The sequence below is a fragment of the Miscanthus floridulus genome, chromosome 14 (genome assembly GCF_019320115.1).
Source record: "Miscanthus floridulus cultivar M001 chromosome 14, ASM1932011v1, whole genome shotgun sequence".
NCBI classification, from domain to species: domain Eukaryota; kingdom Viridiplantae; phylum Streptophyta; class Magnoliopsida; order Poales; family Poaceae; genus Miscanthus; species Miscanthus floridulus.
In genome coordinates this window covers 30,407,752-30,417,333 of record NC_089593.1, presented here as the reverse complement: position 1 = coordinate 30,417,333, position 9,582 = coordinate 30,407,752, and the positions used below count along the sequence as shown (strand labels likewise).

At 46.3% G+C, this 9,582-nt stretch overlaps 2 pseudogenes; one reads left to right on the top strand and one right to left on the bottom strand.

Moving 5' to 3' along the window:
• The first annotated feature begins 460 nt into the window (after positions 1-460).
• On the top strand, positions 461-1,956 carry LOC136503279 (protein SUPPRESSOR OF GENE SILENCING 3 homolog; annotated as a pseudogene).
• An 877-nt stretch (positions 1,957-2,833) lies between these two features.
• On the bottom strand, positions 2,834-6,274 carry LOC136504360 (translocase of chloroplast 90, chloroplastic-like; annotated as a pseudogene).
• Positions 6,275-9,582: the final 3,308 nt, after the last annotated feature.

The following is a 9,582-nucleotide window of genomic DNA, read 5'->3' as shown; positions in this document are numbered from 1 at the left end:
TCACTCACTATGGCTAGAGGTAGAAGAAGATATTGAGAACAACTCACACACACAGCACAAGCCCAGCGCTGGCCGAAAGCTCTGCTTCTGGATGTGGCAAACTGAACTGATTTGTTGTATTGCCTTTGGATAGAATATATACAACTCTAGTTGTACCTCTACCAGGTACATAGTTGTTGGTGAATATACCAACTACCTACTACCGGAGTACAAGAGTACACCAACTACCTACTCCTAAGGTACAGAGTACACCAACTACCTACTGCTATGGGACAAGGGTACACCAACTACATACTCCTAAGGTACAAAGCTTAGCCTAGCCATCTCCACTTTACATGGCCGAAGTAAACCACTACTACTATGACCTACTGCCTTACTAGCTACAGGAGCTGGTCAGCAGAGCCGATCAGTCTCCAACTCCCAACAGGGAGTGATCGGCCGAGCCGACCATTCTCCAACAATGGAGAAACGAGGGGGGCAGCAGATTATGTCTTCCAGATCGCTTAATGGTAACCTAGGAATCATCGAAGCAAAATGCTTCTTTGTGTGCCATTGTTGTCTTGTTTGTGAAATACATCATTCCACCGTGGACTGATAAACCATTGCTCATTATGCATGGTGAAGAAATTGTGACCGCAGGTAGTATGACTTTTGAAACAGTACAACAGATAAATCAAAGAATTGGAATGTGTAACCTGTTTATTGAAATATGAAGCCTCCAAGTTCAACAAGTAGTGGTGTGTTTTTGAAATACATACATCAGACTGTTCTAGTTATGTTGCATCTACCGAACGGGACATTGAGCGTTTTACTAACTTAACTGGAGAATTGCTAACTATATTTTTATCTTCACTATAATTTCAGGTAAAAACCGTCTGAAGTATGAGATGGAGTCTTACAATAAGATGGTGGTGAGGCAAATGAAACAGATGAGTGAAGGACAACCAACAACTGAATTACCTGAAGAACAAAATGGTTAAGACAGAGCAGCGCTCTAAAGCAGTAGAAGAATCATTGGGTGTTGTTACCCAGAAGCTACGTGAGACTACGGAAGAGAATATATTTATCAGGAGTAAAGGCAAAAGAGAAGCACTTGGAGTATGAGCAAGAGGTAATAAGGTTGCCCAAGTTGTTATATTTTCTACCAATGAACATGCGAGCATCAACAATTTTCTTTTCATCTATGTCTGTGTCAATGGCTTTAGTAACACATGATAAAGAGTTTGCTGTTGCTGTGAGAGTCACACTTATGATTTTCACTTCAATACTTTTGTGATAAGATTGATGCTGCCATCTTTTGATTTCACCACCTGTTGTTGACCTTGTCTCCATGCTTTTCAGATGAAGTACCAGGAGGAATTTTTTCATAGTCAAATTGAGGATATTCACAAGGCCACAGAGGATAAAGAAAAGCTGTTTGAGAAGTTGCTGCAGGAGGAGCGCTCAAAGGCTAGACGATTTGATGTAGATTCTGGAACTACCCAAGATCGTAAGCTAAGGTGTGTCACTAATTCATAGTAGGATATTACCATGCCTGAAAATAATGTAAATGCTCCATCTCAATGCATGAGTTGTCAAGAACTCAGGGTTGCTTTTGTTTCCTGCTTCAAGTCATCTCATCTAGACATCATAATTTCAATGCGCATGTCAGTTGCTGTTCCTATTCTCAATCCATCCATGTCTTGTGCAGGAAGGAACATGTACAGAAGTTCATTGATTGCCAGGTCAAGGATGTGGCAAAGTTTGAAGCTGAGCGGGATGAGCTGATCAAAGTCCACGAGGAGAAGAAGATGAGGCTCAAGAAAGAGTACATGGAGAAGGAGCTGGAGCTGGAGAAGGAGCTCGACGCAGCCCTGACGAGGCCTGATGGAGAAGCATAAGCTGAGGCCTCCAGCTCGTAATGGGGCTTCAGCGGCTACCTCAGATCCTCATCAGCTTGGAGGAGCAATCTCGTAGATGATAAGAATGCCTAGACATTCTGTAGATGTTGCTAAACCATGGTGTCCTTGTGGTGGCAGCGCTCGTGATATAGAGACATGACCAACACCGAGTTATATGGTCGCCGTGGTAGTATCTCTCAATCGTAGTGTGTGGTTCGAGCATCTGAAGACTGAGCGTTTTGCCTGTGATGGCATATGGGTCAACCTACAACTGGAGTGTTATTATATCTAGTTATATATCCTGGCCCTACGCTTTGGTTTGAATGCAGGTGATGGTTTACCTTTCTTATGCCCTCGGATGATTACTGATTATGTTTGCTCCGATCGTCAAAGTGTCCGATTCAGCTAGTTGTGGGATTGACCTGCATCCGAGGATGGTCGGTTCTATGTTTTGCTCTTTTTTCTTTGCGCAATGAGATACTTGTGTTCTATGCATTCCTTTTCTATAGATTTTCATGCAGCTGTCGATTTACCAGTGGGAATTAAACTATCTTAATGTATTCCAAATAGTTTGAAAGGCCGATGTGGTTGGCTGAGTCACACTGAAAGTTCGGTACACCTCGGCATGCCCAGTTATAAGATTGCCAAATTGTTTTCCAAAAAGTTTTCAAAGGATTTTTGTTTGACAAGTCATCGAAGTAAATAAGCCTCTGTTGTTCGATCAGGTTGTTTTGCCTCATATACGCGTGCTCTTCATAGTTTTCACATCTTGTAAGCAAACCAAGCACCAACTATGTGATATTTCTATTTGAAAACAAAAACCATGTGATGTTTCAGTTTCCTCATACAGATAAAGGTGGTATCTTTGTCCCTGAGCAGTGAAATCTCTTATCAGTGAGATCTTTTAAAATTGGGTAACAGAAACTAGGTATATAAGTAAATAAACATTCCAATGCAAGTAATAAAGTAAATCAACTTTATGTGATGTCAAAACTCAAAACTGCATCTGATTACATCCTTAAAACCTAGAAAAATCGCCTTTATAGGCAGAAGGAGCTCTCTTCATGGAAAATGCTGCCTTCATACGTTATACTCATAATAACTCATATACAAAAAGTCTGTACAAGTTGGAACCCTAGATTTGAGATTAACATAATTGCAGCAAATCCTGATGATGAAGAACATCTAAAGCATGCAATCATTGTCTTTTCCTTCTACTTGTTATTTAGTCATCCAAATAGGTGTCATCAATCTCTTGCTCACCTTTATCAGCTGCTGCGGATCTTCTCCTAAGAATGAACTGGATCAACGAGACAACTGCTATCAGAGCTATCTCAGAGTGGTCTGATGTGCTAGTCCTGATGCTGAGCTTGCCTAAATTTCTGCTATTTAGGTTAGCGCTGACTGATATTTTTGATCCACGGCCCACTCGGAAGTCTGACTGAAGGTTGGCCCCAATTACAGTTTCCTTTTCAAACGACAAAGCGGAGACCGCTGCAGTGACACTCTCTTCCCTCACAGGGTAATCTTTCCCCCTTGCTGTTATCTCCACACCACCTCCATGTGCCACTTGTCCACAGCCAGCCATTCTACCGGCGTTGGCTACCAGTTTAACCCGTTTCCCAATGGTAACAGAATCTTCTAACTTGGCACCAGCAAAGTACTTGTTGCCAAACTTAGTAACAGAAATGCCACCTCCAGTAGTGTTCCAAGGCAGATTGCGGAACTTGGCATCCCCGTGAACGGTACAAACCAGATCTCTGCTTGCCGTTTGCATATCCATACCCCCCATCAAGGAGCAGCCTCTCTGAGCATTATAGCTTACTGAACATTCTGAATGGATATACATGTCTTCCTTGTCCTTTCTCATCTGTCCTGTAATTGCTCCAGAGACATTCTTTTTCAACTCTTGAGATGCTTCAAAATTGATGGCATCGAACCCAATATCATGGTCCCATCCTTGTGGGTCCAAAACTGGTCTAAACAACTGATCATCAATTATAATGTGACGGTAACGGTGCACAGGATAATCAGAGTCGAAACTTAGTGGAATGTCCATATCTGACATGTGCACAATCTCTGGGGATGCACTCTCTTCGTAATCATCACCAACTTCGTCATTCTGAGCTTCAGTAAGCTTTTGCCTTCTGATTCCCTCCTTCCACTGTTTCTTTAGGTACAAAGTCTCACGGTAGTCCATTTCATCAAGATATGCAGACTTCTGCTCATTTGTCAATTTTTCATATTCAGATTTCTTTAGAATGCGGAAGGGTGGTAGTTGATCATATTCATCCTCCTCATCTGACATTTCTGTCAATTCACTGTCAATGGCATCTGAACTTGATGAAGAATGAGGCTTAAGGAGTGAAGAAAGAAGATGAGGCAGCGAAGGCAGCCTGGTGTTTGATTGTGACAGTAGGAAGCTATCTTGAAACTTAAGCAAGGAATTTGCTTCTGTCAGCAAATTGGTTGCCCCACACAGCAGCAGCAGTTCTGATACCCATACCTGCCCATTTGGTAAAACCCTTTCACCCTTGGTGTTTCGTCTGCACATTGGATGATTGTCTATGAGCACAAAAGGATTATCCAACTGCGTGTTGGAAACTGCAGCCTGGATATGACGCTGAACCACATTCTTGCAGTAACGCGTGTAAGTGTCATATTCCAAAGGGTAACCATCTGGTCCTTCAGGAGGAGATGAGGAACAGTGAGTCATTACAAGGACAGTGTTGAACCACATGGAAGAGCCCAATATGTCAGTCATAAGCTTCAGCAGTGGGTAATCACTGTATCTGCTGTTAATATGGTCCAACCGCTCAAAGTATAACACGATATCAGGTGGGGATCGCTTAATGAAGCGTTTGACAGAATTCAGAATCTTCCTGTTCCTCCTTTGGCCATGGTAATGAGGCATCAGGCCAGCTGTGTCGATAACTGTGACTCTTATTCCTTTGATGGTTCCTTCAATCTTCTTTATCCTATGAGTAGCAGGAACCAGAGCATCAGTAGCAACCTTCCTCTCATCAAAAATTGAATTTATCGTGGCACTCTTTCCCACACCAGTCTTTCCCAGAAGAAGGATTCGCAACGAGACGTCCAGATCAGGCCCACCCGGTGTTTCTTGCTGTGCTGCTATAACCCTGGCTTTGTTGATAGCAAGGTTTGGCCTCCTGGCATCTGATTCACCAGCTTTAATCAAATTTGCAAGTTGCAACCTGTACAGAACCTGTGCAACTACATCGGCACTGGGAGACACTCCAGTCCTGTATACTAACCGCAGAAACTTGATTTGAAGCGCCTCAACTTTCATCAGTGGATCTGACTTGTTATCGTCATCTTGTTGAACAGTACCAGAATAAATTGCACCAGTATTAGAGTTGGTTGTGACCTCTGACGCCAGCGTATCATTAGATGAAAATGTACTGGCAGTAACAGTATCTACAAAGCCATTGTGTGTTGTACCTGAACGATAGCATTCAGTGAGCAAGCTACATTTAAAACATTATGAACAGGAGGATAAAAAAATGTATCATTGAATTTGAAATATGCCCACAGTGTGATGAAATTGAAAACGATTAGTAGCAAGAGGGTCTTTGAGGACAGTAAAGGACGTCAGGATGTAGCTGACAGAAAATAAGAAGCAACATTTTTTTTTTGTGTGTGTGGGGTGGGGGGGGGGGGGGGGGGGGGGGGGGGGGTTAAGAGCACATGGTAAAAGCCCTATCTCAAAAAAAAAAAACTATAACATGCTAAAAGCCTAATAGCAGTAACCTAAAGGTTAAGCCAAGTACATATGCCGGAAAGGTGAAAACTCTCATAGTATCATTGCAAGCACACTAGCCTCTCCTGCACTAATAATTGGATGGTCTGCTAATTAGGTCCGTGTGATGGGAATGGGAATGGCTTGCAATAGGCCATCTGGTTAATTTATCCGATTAACTGAGGGGACCGGTTTTAAGCATAAGAACATCAAGGATATTTTCAGCTGCAGCAGAATAGACTACAAGACATTGAAAACGAAGATTCCAAGTTTATATAACCATGGGCAACGCCGTCATTGAAAACAAAACAACAATTAGCAGGGACAAGGGAGCGCACCATGAGCATCACCCTCGGAGGCGACGGCGTCATCGGCGCCAGCGGAGAGCGCGAACGGCCTGGCGGACAGCAGCGAGGGACCCGAGGCAGTACGAGATCCAGTCCCTGAAGTTCATCAGCATCCTTCTCCTCCACCTGCAGAGAGGGGGGTCGGTCGGGCAGAACGGAATCAGAGAACAAATCTGCCCCCTCCCCCAAGTTGAAGAGCGAGGAAACCACAATCTTACACCCTCCTCCTTCCCGTTCGCCCCACTTCCCCCCTCGGTCCGGACCGCCGAGTCTCCCGTGTAATAAAACCAAGAAGGGAGATCGTATGTACCTGGCCGGAGCCCGAGAAGGAGGATGCGGCGTCTGCGGCGGCGGCGGCGTTGGGAGAAGCCGAGGGGGCTGTTGGAGATGCCGTGGGTATTTTGGTTTATCCTTTTTTGTGTGGCTGGCTCAACCGGACACAGCGAGCGAGTCAGCGGCGGCGACAGAGCTTGTTTTTTTTTTGTCACACAGAAGTTTGGTGGGAGACAAGACACAAGAGGGACAGGCGGATGAGTCCATGGCAGTGGGCCCTCGCAGTATGAATTTGCAGCGAGTATAACAAGGAATTATTGTTCATGTTCACCACTCATAAGAAAAGGGATTATATTGTACATTAATTAATTATATACGGTGTTGCTGATCGGCATGCTACAGCCGAATTTCTTGAGTTTGGAGAAAATTTAGCCATAGCTAAGTTTTGGTATGTCAAAATTATGTAAGGTTCGCGGTGGGTGAACCCAAGGCTTGAGCGTTTGGCTCCGTCAAGATTGAATTGAATTGAATTGAAGAAGAAAAATAGGAGTATGTATTTGGATCGCAGATACCAGCTATGCCAAAATTTGTAGAAAGTGTACAAATGGTATGTGCATATTGAATAGTGTGCGGTCAGTCGGTCACCCAAATCCTTATTCGGCGTGCGTGCGCCCGTAAGGTTAGCGGAGCACGCGGCGCTGTTACTGGGGAAGAAGGGAGCGGGGGCGGGGCGGGGGCAGCGGCCGGGTGGTGGGCGGAACGGCCGGCGGCGAGGGCGCCGCGGGCAGGGCGGTGGACGAGGCGGCGGCAGCGATGGCGGAGGTGGCAGTTAGGGTTAGGGTTAGGCCGACGTCCTCCCTCCCTCTCTCCTCCCCGGCTATAGATTTTGGCCGGCCAGCTTGGTGGTGGTGGCGGGTTGGCCGGCGGTGAGCGAGGCGGCGGCGGCGGCGCCGAGCCGGGCGGGGCAGGACAACCAGATGGACGGGGTAGGCAGCGGGGGCGAGCGACCGACGAAGTTAGGGGAGGCGGGCTCGTTCGGCGGTGGTGGTTGGTGGGTAGGGAGGTCGCCGGTGCCCTGGGCGGTGGTCGAGGTGGGCGGCGGGGCAATGGCTCACTGGGGAAGATGAACAGTAGCACAGGAGGGGAAAGCCGAGCGGGCGTGGGCGCGTGTGCGCTGCTATTGTTCCTGGCGCGCTCGCACGTCGAGAAAGAGGGTCGGTCGGTCACGGCCAAAAAAATCAATCGAGATGTTGTTGGCCCCCGCACGTGCGCCGCATGCCCCAGGACAAGGTGAGTGCTCCGGCCGTCTGTTGAGTTGAGTCATCCTCGCGGCTCTCCCCTTCCAACCGTTGCGTTGCGTGCGACAGCTAGGGATGAAAACGGTACGGATATTTTCCGACCGTATTCGAAACCGAATCTGTTTAGAGGGGTTGAGATCTGTCCGTATCCGAGTCCGGATATCCAACATCCGATACCGTATCCGTATCCGAATACTCAAATCGCATATTTATAATGTCGATATCCAATCGTATCCTATCCGACATAGTTGACATTATCCGTATTCGAATCCAAATTCCGGACAGAAATATAAAAACAAATGTAATATCGATGATATCCGTCCGTATCCGATCCGTTTTCATCCCTAGCGACAGCAAGGAAAGGACGCGACCGTTGGAGCCGGCCGGCCGGACCTTGCTTAATTAGTGTTCGTCGTCCGTGACCTTCTTCTTGTTGTTATTCATTGTTTTTACGATTCATTGTTTTTGCATCTTGTCCGGTTGTTCGTTCGTGCAACCCTTCTTGTGTCGTCCGTTCCCGTCTTCCTGATGAGTACCTACTTCACCTTCTTGTGCCGTACGTCCGTCAGGTGCTAATCAACGAAACCAGCAAATTAAACCAGATAACAGACCATGACGAATAAGCGCCCATTGCCTGTGACTGCGACGAGCCACGGCCGGTCGAGCGCCTGCAGGACGAGGCTGTGCAGGACGACGACGTCACGGTCACGGGTGGCCCCGGCCGGTCACACAACTGCGGACCAGTGAGGTGTCGCCCGGTCACACAACGGCCCGGCCCTATTCGCTGATAAGCCATTCTGATAAGTACAACGGCAGTCCATCTCTGGAAACGATGTTGTCTTGCATACTGAAGCAACATATTTCTTCATGGAAATTTCGTTGAACTTGTGCCTGCCCTGCACTCCAAATTTCCTTCCATCAGAACATCTTAGCAATCATATTAAGTTCTATAATAAATGTTATCTGTTGGACTGCTAACAGGAATCCTAACAATCGTATAAATTGAATGCTCCTATGCTGATGACCTCACCAACTTGAATCACTGGTAACCTCTTCAAGGTCACCCAACATTTAGAGCCACAGTTGATCAAAGCAACATTTTTTTTTTCCACTTTTGTCAGGCATATCCATCAATTTTAGTGGCGAATGGAGCTCATCTACACTCATTATAAACAATCAAACCTGAGCATATAGCCCTGCTGCAAAATATATATCTTATTTTTTCCAAACTGAACTTAAGTACACTTGTCTAGTACTGGGACATAATACAAATTGTGAACTATGAGACACCTGTTTAATATCATGATATCCGCAATGGCATGGACAAAGAGAGAGAGAGAGAGAGAGAGAGAGAGAGAGAGAGAGAGAGAGAGAGAGAGAGAGAGAACTGGAGACCAAAAATTCGTGCTGGTGTACCTTGGCATATAAAAGTTCATGCACGATTGCAATGTATTAGGCATTTCATCAAGTTCCTTCTATGCACAGAAGTGCTAATGGCCGAACATCTCAATCTACACCAATAATAGGTAGTTAGGGATAGGAGGAACATTATTGCAAGCATGGGACACGGGACACCACAAAAGCACTGCAATTAGGATTAATACTCAATAAATACTCACTGGCTGAAGAGATTTGGATCATCGGCTGTGTACTTGGATGTGGTCAGTCAAGATGGCGGTACATGCACAACATGTGGTCCACCCCTGCAAGCTGACAGAATAGCAGGTCATTTGTACAATTGCCTCCATCTGTCTCTGTGAGATGAGAATCAGCTAATATATACAAGAAATTGACCGGACCACTTCTCAGGAGAGACCAGAGACCTCGATCGGCTCGATCTAGGTGCGGCATTTGCATGAGTAGCTTTCGGGAGGGAGGCCAGGCCAGGCCGGGTCAGCAATCAGCAAGCCACCTAAAGATGAGCATGCAGCCCACGGCACGGCGCGAAGCCCTTTTTTTGGCCCGGCCCGGCCTGGCCTTCACCGGGCCCGGGCCAGGCGCAGGCCGTGCTTGGGCCGCCACCC